General features: G+C 40.3%; 1 protein-coding gene across 1 annotated transcript in view; it reads right to left on the bottom strand.

The window, feature by feature from the left end:
* pcxb (pyruvate carboxylase b) overlaps positions 1–17,006 on the bottom strand; it is a 332,441-nt gene that overhangs the window by 139,607 nt on the left and 175,828 nt on the right. The gene's annotated exons all lie outside the window — the stretch shown is intronic.

Below are 17,006 nucleotides of genomic sequence, written 5' to 3'. Positions count from 1 at the left end.
TACAAGCTCCTTTCAATGCTATCTGCAGCTGAGATCAACACTCACTTGGAAACGAAGCGAGCTGGCAGCAATCTGCATCTGAGCAGAACTAATTAAACTTTTAAACATACGAGAAGAAGAAAAGTGTCAAACATGAACTATCAAACCAAAACATCATTTCTGTTAATTATTTACATCTTTCAGGTCATAGCGGAAAAAGCTGAAGCGGAGGTAGAACGGATCTAGTCGTCTCTGCCCTTTTCTGAGGTTTTCTGAGGTTAGATGGGGGAAAACTATCCCACCAGCACAATCCGAGTTTCTCGTACTTATTTCACTTTGTTGCTGAGAAAACACTTCAACAGTGGGCTGAATTTGGTGCATCACTAAACATCGACAATAAGATCAACAGTGGCAATGTTGTATCGCAGCAATAATGCAGTAGCTAAATGTTGTTGTGATGAAGGGCATTAAGACTTGAAGATTTCTGTGTGTCCCTGGCAAAAAACAAAGACAAAAAATAGAAATGGGGAAAGGAAAAACCAACATGAACCATTAGTGAGATTGTGATTCATTGCATCCCTAGCTGAAATGAACTGATTCCTGCACAGGGCTGCACAACTGTTTATTTTACTTCGGTTTAATATTTACTCCAATTAGTCTTTCAGCCCACCTGAGAATAAAGTCTTATATTTCATGAATTTTTTTTTTTTTTTTTTAATTCCTGTCTCCACTTTCTGTTGAGTCCTATGCAGATGCTGCCAAAATGTAGATATGGAGGGAGGGGTGCGGCTGAGAGACTACTGAAACACCTGGAGACAGACTACGATAAGGAAAAGTGAAGGAAATAGAGATAGAAGTTTGGCTTTCACTGCGTGCCTCTCAGTGTCCACAGTATGCCCATAAGTAAGACACTTTTTTAAATCTGTTTGAGGAAGAGATCGAAATCAAACAGTGTGATAAGTCTGTGTGTGTTATTTTTGTAATGCAAATTGTCAGGGATGGGGTAAAAAGGGTCTTTTTCCCTCTTGTGCTTTGAGCATCAGACACCAGGCAATGCTAGAGTGGCAGACTGTGTTCGAATATGAAACCATCAACAGTGACAGGGGGAGTAAAACGGTGTGCTGGAAAGTGTGCGCGCACCTGCGTGTCTCTGCACATGAGGCTGGAGGGCAATTTGATTTAAAACTCATAAGAGTCTTCCTTTTAATGTGGCCAGAGTCTTTGCTACGGTCACCTTTAAAAACTGCGTGTCTGCCTGCATGTACATGGGTGCACTTAAGTGTGACAGGTAAGAGCAACAATGCAGCACAACTCTCCCCCTGGCTTTTTTTTGCCGATGGCAAAAACCTGTCCCAATTTCACACAATTAAAAAAAAGGCTGAGTTACATTCAAACATTCACAGCCACAGACAAAATTACCTTTCAGCAAACAAACGTGTGTCTGTGCACTGCGAGATAACCTTCTGGCAGCGTTTGCATGTTTCTGTGTGCACGTCTTATTGGTGCATCCCGAAAGGTTGTGTCTGCCAGCAGCCAAACTTCCTCTGACATTTGCAGTTATGATAAAGGTATGATGCATTTCCCTGCAGTGTGCTGACTAACTGCTTACTCAGGATGCTTTAAGAGTCAGCAGCTAACGTGCTAGATACCAGTTGGACCAGTTATAAAACATACTGAAGTGTACACCTTGACAAAAAAGGAGCAGACAAGACATCTGTCTAATGGACAAACATCCCATGAACATCTGAGAAAACGTTATTACCAACCGCAACACTCCATGAGTGCTACGCAGCTGTCTCACCAGCCTGAAATTATGACAAATGACTACACAAAGCTATTGAAAATGAGGTTCTAAGTAAAGCTGGAGATTACAAATATGAAGAAGAAAATGCACACAGGAAACCCCTCTCAGATAGGGCTGCTCAATTAATCGAATTTTAATCACGATTACGATCTGGGCTTTCAACGATCATTAAAAATGACTGAGCCGATTATTAGCCCCTCCCTCATTTATCCGCGACACCTTAAAGGCCGGTCCGTGAAAATATTGTCGGGCATAAACCGTCCGTGGCGCAAAAAAGGTTGGAGACCGCTGATTAAGAGGACCCGAGGGAAGCTCGGAAAGCTAAGCAGAAGTTATTTGGAGAGGAGAGTGACTGCTGTTGGTTGAAAAGAGTTTAAAAAAAAAAAACTTCAGTGGTGTTGCACACTATTTTATATTATTATTTTAAAGTCATTGTTAACCCTTTAAAGCCGGTCAGAGCAGTAAGCTCCGTTTTGCGTAACTATTTTTAAATCCCTGTAGAACCTGAACCGTGTAAGCTAGCGCAATAATTTGTTTTGCATATGAAACCGGAGGAGTTGTACTTACATCTGATGCCATCAGCTTGTCCTCGGTCACGGTTTCGTTCCACATATAGCTTTGCAAAAATTGCATAAAAAGCGCTTGCAGGAACAAAAACATAATATTCCAGAAACACGCTTTGCCGTTCCTATCAGCTGTTCGTAACACTTCCCACAGTGAAATGATGCACATGCTGTTTTCTTTGCAAATTTGCATCATAGGATTGTTTTTTGTTTTTCCTGCAGTATATAAAAATTGCTGTATCTCCAAAATAAAACTATGAAGACACTCAAAATACATTTCCTGTGGTGGGAAACTATTTTTTGCAACTTTTTTGTATTTAAAGTTTTGAGGGATAAACCTCTTAAATTTCTCCAAGTAGAAATATATGTAAACAAAACAAAAGCGATTTTCAATATTTTTTGTAGTTTATTGCACTTTTTTGCAATTTATGTAATTACTATGGACTTAATGCATACATATTATTAAAATATGGGCTATAACAGTTGTATTGATGTATAGCAACTTGAAATGCTCCCACAAATGGCACTACAGCATGTAAAAAAAATAATATAAGCTCTGGTGGACTTGGTTCTATAGTAGGTCTTAAAGGGTTAAATAAATATCGTCAAATAATCGAGATCTCAATTTCAGTGAAAATAATCGTGATTATCATTTTTGCCATAATCGAGCAGCCCTACTCTCAGATACTGCGCTTTACCTACGAGTATAATACATTTTTAAATCACCGTTCAGTGAATGCAGTACGGAGCAGCAGCAGAAATCACACGGGGCTTCTCACCTAATTAGTCACTTTTACGTCAAGTGTCAACAGGATACAGTGGCTATAAGTGTGAGATTGAGAGTTTAATTTACAGCGATAAGTAACGTCCACAAGAAAAGCATTGTTTCTCTTAAGCTCACTTGGCAGAATAATCATTGTAAGTTTGCTCACAAAGAAATGAACAGCCTCTAATTTTCATGATCTTTTCCTTTAAATGGAGAGAAAATGTCTAAGAAAGAAATCTAGAAAAACGTAAAAGTTATAAACTGATTTGCATGTCACAGAATGAACTAGTATTTGATCACCTTTAAGCCATCTGATTTGTGTATAAAACACCTGTTCACAGAATCAGTGCACCACCATGGGCAAGACCAAAGAACTGTGAAAGGATATCAGGGACAACATTGCATCGTCTGGGCTAAAAGACCATCAGCGATAAGCTTTGACGAGAAGGTGACAACTGCATGATTAGTCGGAAATTTGAAGAAATATAAAATTCATCAATTGCCCTCAGTCTGAGCTCCGTGCCAGATCTTGCCTCATGGAGTGAGGATGATCATCATCTGAACGATTCAGAGGCGGCTTGGGAGAAAAGTGTGGATCGGACGAAACCAATATCAAACTCCCTGGCGTCAACATGACTTGGGGACTTGAGCAGCCGATGAACGGGACTGTGTGCCGCAAGGGTTGTGGATGAGCCTTTCAGCATGACAGTGAGGCTGATGAAGAAGCCCATTAACGTCATGGAGTGACCTCAGTCCTGTAGAAAAGCTGCGAAGAGAGCTGAAGGGCTAAAGAGCAGAGAGCCTAAATCCCACCTGAGATGTACAGAAACCTGGTGACCAACTACACGGCTGGGCTTGCAAACAGGGGTTTCTGTACAGAGTTATTTTTTGCTTGAGGATAGATATTTCAATCAATGACATGTATCTCTTTCAAGTCATCTTTTAAATCTTTTATAAAACTCACTGGGTTTCCAGGATCTACAGTTGATATTTTGTCTCTCCCCATTAAGATGAAACTACTACATAAATTAGAAACTGTTCATCACTTTGTAAGTGAGCAAATGTACAAATCCAGCAGGGGATCAAATGATTTCCCCCACTGAAAATATTTAAGCAAAGTTGATTTAACTAAATTTTTGCTCTACAGTCTGACGATGGTTCGTTCACCACACCTGCATGTCATATTATTGTGAGTAGACTTTAATCATGCTGTTCAGTCAAGCTGATTTTTGTAAAAACATGGCTTAAAAACACCTTTCCAGTAAACCTAAAATCCTCATCTGTGTGAAAAGATGTAATTTTACCATTTTAAGCTGCACTACTCATTGGTTCTTCAAATTAAAACGCTATCCTGAGCCTTCAACATATAGAAACCAGCCAGACACTAATCACCGTTTCTGTCTAGCATTGAATCATTTTCCAATCACGGTTAACAAGGCTAAGGGGAAATGCAGTCTGAATGATAAATACAGGTTGTCGAGACATCTAATGACAAAGGTTGATGAACGCGCATGTAAATATTACCTTACAGTCATATCTAAAGGAACCTTGACAATATTTATGCACCGATTTAAAGTATTAACAGTCTTACCCTTGCATTTACTGCAATCACAATATCATTAGCAAGCCTCGAAGACGTTGTTGCAGAAAAGAAAGATACAGATCAAGGGAGAGAGCGTAGAGGAGACCTCCTGTATTGTAGCAAATCGGGAGGAGAAAGATTAATTGACCATGCATGACACAGCGAACCAGATTTCATTCTTAGTCCCTTATTTAGACACTTACAGATAGCTGAGCATCCGAATAGAATAAAAGTGTTACCCAAATGTAAGCGCTGATAGGCAATGTGCAAAACATCGATAATGAGGCAAACATATGGCGTGTTTAATTCCATCAAGTTAGCAGTTTATGCTACACAGCATACAAGAGCAGGCGTGGAGAAAGAAGGCAACGGTAGGAAAGAGGAGTGGAGCCAATGCTGGAAGTAGAGAGGTGCTAAAATGATATAAGACAGAGCCTCCTGCACGGCGTTACCTTCATGCATCATTTCCTCTCTTCTTTCTCTCACACTCTCCACAATCTTTAATTTAGCCTTCTATCTAATTTGCTCTCCTTCACCTTCACTGACTTCTCATTCAATCCTTTGTTCACTGCATTCACTCGTAATCTCCACTTCTCTCTGACCTCCCTGCTCTCTTCTACGCCATCGCTTGGCTCTTCTATTGTTTTGCCAGTTCACTTTGGCAATCTTTCACTCATTTTAATATGTTCTCCTCACTGTAAGACGATATTCTCTGCCTCATTCTCAGCCCTACTACTGAGTGTTTGAGTCTTTTATTGGTCCTCAGTTTTCATTGTTATAGCAGTACTGCACTGCTAAAACAATAGTCGGCTCCATTCAGTTTTTATCTCACCTAAATACATTGTGGCATTTCATGTTTGCCCCTCTGTCCTTGTCTCTCAGTTTTCCCTTTATGGTTCATTTTCTGCATCATTTCCCACATTTGCCTGCATTTCTCAATATCCCCTTTATTCATTCTTTAAAAAAGAAAAAACAAAGTAGTAATAGGTTACTTTAGTATGGCAACATACAGCAAAAGGTAACTGGGTATAAAGATCTGAGGATGTTTCAAGGTTAAATTAAGAACTAAACCCTGAATGTGGAATTTTCCCTGGATTACGGCACAATCGGAGTTTCAAAAACTCTAAAAGGCAGAAAAGAAAATTAACCCAGAAATCAGCGTGGTACTTTAGCAGCTTAGTCAAATGTTACACACGCTCTCATTTAGCTGCTTCGCCCTTGCAAATTTTGTCGCCGTTCAGTTTGCCACGGTCGCCATGAATTTTAACTTGTAATTTGCACAAAGCTCTAAAGACTGCAGAGCCACTTAACACCATATTGTCTGTGTACAACACTAGTTGACAATATTTTTGAAGTTGTAACATGCAACAACAATATAACAGTTTAAACAGCTGTTGGATCACTTTCCCCCTCAATACATTAAAAAAGTTTTACACAAAGAAAAACCCAGATTAAATGTTTTTAACAAGTTTAAACAACTTTTGCAGCATTTCCTGCTACTGGGATCGTCAAATTTAAAATTTGACAATTGTGTTGCATACGAGCATACAACTGGATGAATAGTTTAGGAAGAGCGGTCGTATTTAAAATAAGCATCCAACCAGTGAAGACACTCACTCTTAGAAATGCCCAAATAGCATATCAGATAACAATTTCACACAATACATTGAATTTCAGATATTACAACTTAGTAATTTCACCAGATTTTAAAGTTTATTTTGGCTGTAAATCAGTGTAATAGGAAACAGTGATTTGAATCTATACTGTACTTGATAAAGATTAAAATGAGAAAACTGGGACACCTACTAAGTTTTCATTTTTGATAATTGATTTCTTATCTAAACCAAGTAAGATTCTTTCTTTTCCTTAAATTTTACTGGTTGCATCTTGCCAGACTCCCCCTCTTTCCCCTCTCACCCCCTTTCTTGGTCACTACCTTCAGTCAGTCTCAAACTTGCCATTTACTCAGTTTGTCCCATTTTCCCCCCACTTTCATCAGAGCAGTGCTTGCTGTTGCAGCCATTTCCTCTCACTTCCATCCTTCTTTCAACTCCGCACCTTCCTGTTTGATTGACCGCTGCTGCAACTAGAGGAGGATGCCATTTCACTGGTACCTTAAAAATAGGAGTAGGTTTTATTCTCTACGTCTCCACAACGTCTTCTCTGTTTACCACTACGCCTCTTCACTGATGTTTCTCAACTTCTCTGCGTTTCCTTTCAGTATGCTTTTATTTCTGAACAATCTTCTCATACGTTGCCCCTGATGCGACATTCCTCCGTTTCCTTGCTTCACCACAGGAACTCAGCTCATCATTATCTCTCAACATGCCACCCACTGCCCATCTCTTCACCACTTTTCCCCAGAACAAAGGATGAAAGGGGAGCTTCCTGGCCTCTCTTCATCATTTTTCCCACTGTTCAGTCTCTTTTGTCCTCCATATGGCGATGCCACCACCTACTCTTCTGACACATCAGGTTTCCTTCATACTCATGATCAGAAAGATGCAGTAAAAACTCATCTTGGGACCTTCTGTAGTTTCTTTTCTGTGATGTTGACAGTAGGATTTCTTTGTGTCTGAGAGCCAATATAAGACAGATTCTGTGGAAAGTTTTAGGTTTCTTTAGCCCTCATCTAGAAACCAAGAAACTTTGTTAAACCAATAAAAAGGACTAGGAAAGAAAGAAAAATCAAGTCATCTGGGAAATGGTCACAGGGCCTGATGGTAATGCAACATTTCTATCTGTGGCAACACTCCTAGAATAAATGCTGCACTGATGCTAATGAAAACCAAACATTTGCTTGTAAGCATTCAACAAGAGTCGGAATGGAAATATGTGCATGTTTGCACCAATGCAAACGCATCCACAAAAAATCGTTTTTGTATTTTTTTAACAGTGCATAGTTTGAAATATTACAGAAAGTAGTGGAATAGGTGGGGCTGGTAGATAAAAAGACACATGTGACAGGCCGAGTTTCTCTCAGAGGCAACAACTTTTACTTGCACTGTTCTCGGCTGCCACGTTCAGCTTGTAACCAAATCAGTCACTCGCAGAATAAACTATAATAAACTGACCGACCTGATTGAAGAACATTGTCTTATACCCTCAAACACTGACTTGCAACTTTAGCACCTAAACTGCTGAAAGTGGGCTCAAAGTGTCCTTTGACTTTGCATCTTAGCAACCAGTAAGTCATTTAACCTTGCCCCTTATCTACCCGTGCCTAAAGGCCCAATGCTGCAGGACATGATTATTGTAAGATACTGAAAGTGTTTTACAGAGCTTGGTGCGCTGTCTACTAAAATCTTTGTTCCATCTGGAAGGAAATAAACAGAAAACAGCGAAGCTTTAACAATATCCCCAAATGCTTGCGAGCAACAGTGCAGAGGACACTGCAGAAAGTGTATTATTGCCATGGAAAATGCAGTTTAACTGCATACAGAGATGTCAGACGTAGACATGTTGCTCTGCTGCGCTCATAGCACTTTCTGAGACGGGGGAATAAGAAAATGTGAGGAAGTCTTGGGACATGAAGTGTCTTTAAGACGATGAGAAAGAAAAAAAAAAGTCTCCCATCGTTATACAAACACCTTTGAAGCATTTGAAAAACACAGAATCACAAAATCTATTTCAAAACGAAGGAACAAAGCACTAATACCACAGAGAGAAAACAAATGTGCAGCCCTTCCTCCACTTGAAAATATGCACTGGAGCATTTGATCATCAAACACATTTATTTGCTCCAGTAAAAGAGCTACCTATTTAAAAAAAGATTAAGGCATTGATCACCATTTGAGCAGACTCTGAGATATTAAAAAACTTTCTCCGATCATGGTTTTATTTGAGAGAAAATGGCACCAGCCTCCAGCTATAATTTGTCAATGATGACTCCGCTCGTGTCTGTGGGCAAAGAAATAATGAATCATGAAGTCATTCTGCAGCGGTCTCATGCGTTCTTAGTTATTATGCACAGGCTGGATTGAACGTCATAAAGACAGCAGCACAATTTAAAGCATAAAAGGTTCAGGTCAGTCACCTACATGAACACCAACTGATTATTCTGTAAAACCAATGCAAAGTTCAGCAAAGGGTGAGCTTTAATCAGTGTTCTATTGTGGGCAATTGTTCAGACAAGATGTGAATAATTAAATATTTATGCAGTGACTGAAAACAGATGTTAGAGCTTCCTCCAGTGCGTGGAACAGGTAACGACTCTATCCAGACGCAGTGAAAGATGCTCGCCATTTTCTTATTGATCACATTTCTAACTTTAATACAAAAAAGTGGATGTTTACCGAAATTATCCTAAAGAATTAAGGACTCAGTTCAGTTTCTATTTTTCCTTAAATGTGTAGCCCATAGGGGAACTCTAGTACCTAGTATTTAACCTTTAAAGGGGGGGGGTGTTCCCCAGCAGATGTTCCTGAGCACTTTTAACTCGCTATTAAGTGAGAGGTGCTACAAGTCAACATATGAAAAAGATTCGGGTCACTAGAGTCACCAGTAATGACCTGGATAACTGAGAACCTGCACAGAACCATAAGGGAACAAGAACGTTACGATAGCCATGTTTGTGCTCAAACACAAAGCTTCCAGATGAATCCGTTGCCACCCTCTGCTTTGCCTCCATTGATCATTTCTCAGAAAGAAACAGAATAAGATTTAACCCTAGCACGCCCATGGCCTGATGACTTCTCCTAGTTATGCCATGATTACTGCACAATGCAGAAATTGAGACTGCTGGGCACCAAACATCTTCAGGGAGCTTATTTCTTTACAAGGCAATAACAAGTTCCACACTTGTACTTCAGTTTCAAAGCCTTGAAGGCACTGTTATACGCCTGCAAAGCCAATGACCCCGTCCTTTCTGCTGGTTTTGAATTCTGGCAGCAAGTCTTACTTAACATAATGGACTCTTACGGCCACACTTACAACTCTGTTGCTTTCATACTCTGCAAGAGCGTACACACTGTCAGGGAACTGTACATGAATACACAAAATTAAGCTATGATATTTACATAATTGTAAACAAATAAAATTGTGCAAGATGCAAACAACATGACCTCAGCCACACATGCAAGTCAACCAAGCTCAACACCACTACCCTGCACACACACTTGCAAACCTGCATATTAACAAAACAAAACATAGTTACAAGCAAATCTTAGTGGCAAAAAACACAGTACCTTTACTAATAAAGGAAAAATAAACAAGGAAGTGAAAAACAGATATGCCAAGGTAAATAAAAGGGGAAAGAAAATCTTAAAGCATGAGAATAAGAACAGCAGGGTTACAAAGCTTTTAAAGAAAAGAAAAAGACTCAAACTAAACTAACACTGGCCTTTGAAACAAGTATCACTGCTTGACATTTCTTTACACAGTCCACCACTATTCTGGGACACTTAAAAGTCCTGCTGGAACAAAATAGTCACTTTAAAAGCCTCATATATACACAGCAGAAAAACAGAAGGAAATTTTACCCGTACCTACAGCATCCCAGCTCCCTAACACATTACAGTGCTGCCTCACACTTGTTTGGTGTGGCGGCTCATAACTTTGAAATATGGCTACTACTTCTCCTTTCCTCATCATCCTCTTTACCTCCTGCCTGGCAGCTCAATCCTCAGCATCTTTCGTCCAATATATCCACTATGCTTCTTCTGCAAATGTCCAAACCATCTCAGCCTTGCCTCCACACTGCCAAACCTGAGCCGTCCCTCTGATCGACTCTAATCTTCTCCATCCTCCTCACTCCCAGTGAAACTTAACATCTCCACCTTTGCCTGCTGTCTTTTTGTCAGAGCCACCATCTCCAAACCACACAGGTCACTACCATCAGTGTCATATCACCCCTGACACTCATTCTCCACCCTGCCTGTACTCACTTCTTCACCTCTTTTGCGCACTTTCTATTGCTTTGAAAGGTTGACCCCAGGATGGGAACTCGTCCACCTTCACTACGTCTCCTCCTTGCATCTCCGCTGTCACACCCGTCTCCCTCTCATTCACACACACATTCTCTTTCGCTTTTACTGACTTTCATTCCTCTCCTCTCCACATCATACCTCCATCTCTGCAGGCTCTCTTCCACCTGCTCTCACTACAAATCACAATGTAGTCTGAAAGCATCCTCATCCATGGGCGCCAGTTTAGCTCAGGGCCCGGGTTTGGGTTCGAGCCTCAGGCGCGACCCTTTGCCACATGTCTTCCCCCTTCTATCCGTCCTCGCTTCCCTTTCCTTTCTTCTCTGTGGCTATCAAATAAAACTGAAATTTATTTATTTTTGCTTTTTAAACAACTTATTTTAAAATTACACTCAAACAAATCCTGCCTAACAAAAAAGTAACTTCAAGTGCCAAATTACATTATATTTCTTCACATCAACATACGGCGTGGGCCGCCAGTGGTCACGAATTTGAAACCCCTAATCTAGATCCACAAAGACAGAAAAGTTCAGAAGTTGCACCAAACTTCTCCATCAACACCCTAAAAGCAAGTTTAACATGCTCTTTAACCTCTCTTCTTAATCCAACGTAAGAAAATATTACTGCAGATGCAATAAACAAACAACTGCTACAAAGTGTCAGTAAATCGGTGATTTCATAACTTAAGATGCATTTTGAATGCTGTCAGGTGAAAATTCTTTAACAATGCAGAGCAGTGATCATTTAAGCGTCTTGGTGCGCTCTAGACTCAGTTAATTCTAGTTTGGGTGGCATGTTCACATTACAAATTACCCTCAGCTGTCAGATTGAGTGAACACAGTTAAAGTAATGCAGCTGGCCTGCAGTAAATCCAACATTGGTGAACGTTTTAATGCTCAGCTTTTGCACAGTCCAGACAGAAATCTAAGACGTGGCAGAGGAAGTGAAGACATGAAAAGGCAGGTGAGAAAAAAATGATCATGACTGACAAACAAAAAGTGCAGCCTGCACTTAACACTCATCTCTAAGCCTACTTATTGCAACCCCCTACCAACCATACCTTATTGCTATCCTGAATTGAAAGCATTTGTTTTCTCAGCAGCAGCCCCGAGCATTAAGCTTAAACGCATTGTCTACTCAAAATGAAACAAATCTCCGCATTCTCTCACAAGAGCACACCGAGCCCTGCACACATGTGAAAACAAAGACACGGAAACACACACACCTTATTACTTAAACCTTCGAGAAGGAAAAGCCTGTATTCTTAACACTCCCTCCTGGCTCCTCTATCGATCTGAAAGCCTATTCATGCATCCTTCCTTTTATCCTTCCTCAGCCCCTCCCTCATTCTGTATTACAGAATCCAAAGTGCCAATCCAAAATCATCAGAGAAAACACCGATAAGAAAATGCCATTTTCCTTCAAGGGGGAGAGTGGCATATCCTAAATATCTTCATTTCCTATCAGAACTTTACCAACCAGGCTTATCTGATTTTGGACAGTCATCAGATGGCTGAACACAGCAAACAGTTATTCTACTTTTTAATGTTTGTTGTGAGAGGTGGCTGAGATTGGGAGCAAGCGCCTGATTCTGTTTTAATTGACAATTAATGAATCCAGACATTAGCTGATCCAAACACCTGGCTAAGGGCAAGCCATAATTAAACTCATTAGAAAAGACTTTTGTTCTCAATCAGTCATTAAAGCAGCCAAAACACCAGGCGCTTTCCCAAAGTAATTTCTCTTTCTCCACCCCTCCCTCTCCTGTAGCACTTCAAATCTTTTACCAAGCTTCTTAATAACGCTTCTCCTCCCCGCCTCGTATTCCTCAAGGTTTAACACTTTTCCGATATTTCCCTCAACTTTCTACTTCATTCTATTTCCGTTCTTCCAATTACTGGACAGATGGGCTTTTGGAAATTTCTTCCACAGAGTTCAAGTCCAACATCTTTTCCAGACAAGCAAATCAGTTTGTAACCTTTCGGGATTTTTGGACTGCATTTCTTTCTAATTTTGGGCTTTTCACTTCTGAAATAGTTCAACAAGCAACCAACGCTCTGCGGTACAGAAACACATTGTGTATCTGATGAGTTTAGAAGTGCAAGATTTTAGTGTTTTTCCATTTGTTCTTCTGAGGGTGAGGAGCCTTGTTTTATGGTTTAAACACTCGACGGCCACTGGCAAACCCAACCGACAGATGGCCATTTTTCTTTTTTGTGTGTGTGGCAAACAAATCCTCCTCTATTCATGCAAAACTGTTTCTTGATGAAAATCTTTCAGTTTTTTCAGTATTGTGTATTTATTTGACACATCGTAAACTACTATTACTTAGGATAAAAGCCCAAAGAAAGGTCTGATAACTGAAATGCACCGTTGCTACCAGACTTAATGAGATCAAATCAGGCCATTAAATCATTTTCTTTCAGGAGAGCAAGAAACTTATCCAATTATGTACATAAGGATGATTTTAGTTATTTGACAGCTATCTGGCAGGTTCTTTGGACCGGGGAAAAAAAAAGTAAAAGGATACCTCAGACCATTTTGGGGAACATTTTTCATTTCATGTTTTAGGCATTTATTTGATGCTCTTACCCAGAGCCACTTAGGAGTGAAGGCAATGGTAGAATAAATCTCAGTTCTTAGATCACCAACATTATGGGGATAAAGGTTTTTCGAAATGGAGGTATAAGAGAATTTTTTTTAAACTTAAGACCAAATTAGAGGCAGCAGATGTGCAGAGGGAATATGATTCAGTGCACAGAAGGTGATGTGGGAAGAAATGGGTTTTCAGCTTATTACCGAGGACGGGGAAGGACCGTACCTTTCTGACCGGTTGCAAAGCTATTCCACTTTTTGCGCTGATTCATTGTGGCCCACGGGCTTCCTGTGTGTAAAACCCCCTGAAATTCCTAATTGTAAATAATCCCATGCCAAACTCTGTGCTGGACTGTCACATTTACTTTACCATAACATAGCTTCCCCAAGCCTCCGAGGAATACGCCAACTTTCAGCAAATATGTTCTTTGATCAAGGGGCTGCTGTGTGAAATGCAGACTGGTACTCATTTCCTCTGCTCAGAACAGCCCATTTGCACAGCAGGCAAAAATGAAAGCACAGCAAATTTATGGTATACTACAGAATAGATTACTGTGACTTTTCACACCTACTAGAATAGCAGTCCTTATGCTTTTGATGACCTCCTTTTTACATTTTCTGTAGCACCACCATAACTAAATTCTCTAGTTGTGTTCACTAGTAATTAAATGTGGTAATTAAAAAAAACGAGTCTGGTATTATCTAATGGTAGAAGTGGAGCAAATGTAATATTTGCTATATATATATATATATATATATATATATATATATATATATATTAAAAAAATTAAAAACTATTCTGTGGCACGTGGCCTTTGCATCAAGCTGAAGCTTCACATATTCAGCTTCAACTTGCTTTAAAATGCTAACTTTTAATCAATATTTTGTTTCTTCTTCCCAACACTAAAAATCCAAGCTTAATGAATAATGCAGTCTCACAGGACAGCAACCAAAGCTTTGGGCTTTCCCCCCGCTCTTTCTTCCCCCTCTCCTTCCGTATCGATCCCCCTAGAAGTGTCGACTTTGTGATGAAATGCCACTGTGAAAGGTTTTTATCCAAGACAGCTGTAAACATGTCACCTCTGCCAGCCTTCTGGCTCTGTATGGCCTCAACAAGGCCTTTTGTAAATGTCTCAACTGGAGGACTGTTAAGGGCAAGGCTAGTTTTACAGCCAACAAGAACATTACACGCTACTTTGTCTCAAATCTTGCAATCAAGTGCACCTGAAGTCCGCAGTCCTTTTTTCCCCCATGTCTAAGTGGAATTGAAGGGTAAGGCCTGAGCAACGCTATAATTTGACCAATGAGTGTGCATACACACTATTGTATGGACACAGTGCAATTTTGAAAAAGGGTAATTGTAATGTGGAGCTCAACTCGGCACTTAGCACAAAAACACAAAGATCAAAACAACAAAGGAAGATGTGGTCAGAGGTAAATTTTATAGAACGTATTGATGAACTGTGCTGAACGGTTAGCAAGACAAACCATTCAGCTTTACGGGAACAACAGATACTTTCAAACCAACGCTGAGCGAGTGCAGCCTTGTAACAGAATTTTATATTAGGGAGAGAACAGAGCAGGTACACTGCAGGCTCATTCTTTAAAAAAAAACACTCAGAGCCACTGGGCTGCCAGATGTTGCAACGGAAACAAGCAAACCCAGCTGTTAAATAACTCAGAAAACCAAAAGAGATGTGCCAACACTTAATGTAAAAGCAGATTTCTAGATTATGGGGTTTTGTTTCTTTTTTTAAAGCAGTTCTGCGTAGAATTAGCAAAACTGACATTTATGAAGGATGGGGTTTGTTTTTCAGGTTCTCAAACATATTTAAGAAATATAAAGACGTGCATTCGCAGGTGCAGTTGTCACATTTCCCTGCAAATAAACTACTGCTGCGTTTAATGCTGCCCTCAAGATGAAACGAAAGCATTTCATTCTCTTCGTCAGTGTGGCTGGAATAATCAGGCGCCCAGCCGGTCGAGAGTAATCGAGTTCTGTGTTCCATTATGCCTTTTCAATTAGAGCTGGAAATTTCTGAGGAAAGAAGAGAAGCCCCTGGGAAAAGGACAGGGAGACAGATGCATGGCCACTGCGGCTAAAATTGTATGACAACGATTTTTGTGAAATCGAGGCTGCGTGCCAGTGAAAGCATGTGAGGAAACCAATGACGTCGAGTCCAATCCGATGACAAATGAACCTGGAGCTCCTGACGTCTTCCCTGTGTTCCAGAAACTTGTAATTAAAAGCCGAAGGGAAAAACATCTAGAACGCAGCGCTTGGACAATGATTACATCAGTGAGGATTGATAACTCCGTATGTTTACTTCCAATTAATGCTATCAGAGGCACCTGTGCCACAAGAATGAAGATGCCAAAGTCTTAAAGGATATATATATATATATATATATATATATGACCCTTTATTGCAATGCATAAATCAGTTGGATTTACATACAATGGGAACTTATGCTTGAGTGTTGAGTAGATTCTGGAGTTTGTGTATGAGTAATAGATCATTAAACCCTAAAAGCTTCCTGAAAGTGTGTGAGAGTAAAAACATCAGTGTGTGTACCGACCCTTAATTAAAACTACTTAGACCCCACTCGTGTGCGCATTTATATTCACGTCACCTCTACCAAGTCTCACTATTCATGACTATGCATGGGAACGCACACAAATACACTTGTGTGATTTAAACTCCTGAATACGTCTCTAAAGGTTTCAGTCAGCGAAACACTGACAGCACAAGTCTAACCTTTAAAGACACACCGCTAACACACTTTCTTTTATTCGTCTCAAAAACATGAACATTTTGAATGCGTCTAAGGTTAATGGGACCAAAAACAGTTTAGAAACAATGCTCAATCAACAGAGGCTTTTGAAACATAGTGAAAATAACATGTTCCGTCCACATATGAATATATTCATCGTCTGCACGGCTATTTAGAAGCTCGGCTGCCCACTCTCAATCCAAGCCTTTAATTGCTCTTTGGTTTTCATTTGTACTCACTGCCCACATTGACACTTTATAATTCATTGCTCCTCATTCATAACTACTTTCTTTGCCATTCAAGGTGTTACGCTGGAAAACAGCTGAACAGCAGCTGCCAGAACAGTTCACCGTCTGCCTACACACAGTGATTTACAGCTAGACGAAGTTTGTGAGTATTTACCTTTGTTCTGTGCTAGTGAACTGAACACATAATTACATATGCTGCAACAAGTTGCCTCAAACCACGGACGCCGTGACAGACGGCCCGTGTCCTGCCAGAGTACATTACTAACCCGTGTAATCAAGTGTCACCTTCAGTAAGGTCATTCCTGCCTTTTCTCTTTGAGTGTTCATCGGTCGCTCTTATCACAAATTAACATTCAGTCGACCAGACCACCGCAGGGAGCAAGATCAAGGAAGTGTTTTTGTTCTTTTAAATGAATGCTGATAAACGTGCGCTGTGATGTTAAGGAAGAGCAGGCGGTGGAAGGCAAACAGGGAAAAGGGAAAAAGAAAAAGCGACAGGGGAATGGCGATGGAGCAACATCCATCAGTTTTCTTACTGCTAACAACATCCAGCTAGGGTCGCAGGATGCAATAGCCAGGCAAGAAGTGCAGTAAATCCCGGACAAGCGGGCGAGTCCATCGCAGCACCAGCACAAATTGATCTGACCGCCTATGACTAATTTAGAATCATCAATTATTGTGGCAGGAAACTAGAAAACGTCTCCACACACAGTAGTGTTAACCACTCTACCATCATCTACCATCTTTAAAACAAATGGCGGAGAAAATCAA

Source organism: Rhamphochromis sp. 'chilingali', assembly GCF_963969265.1.
Source record: "Rhamphochromis sp. 'chilingali' genome assembly, chromosome: 1".
NCBI lineage: Eukaryota > Metazoa > Chordata > Actinopteri > Cichliformes > Cichlidae > Rhamphochromis > Rhamphochromis sp. 'chilingali'.
This window is presented reverse-complemented; position numbering and strand designations above follow the sequence as displayed.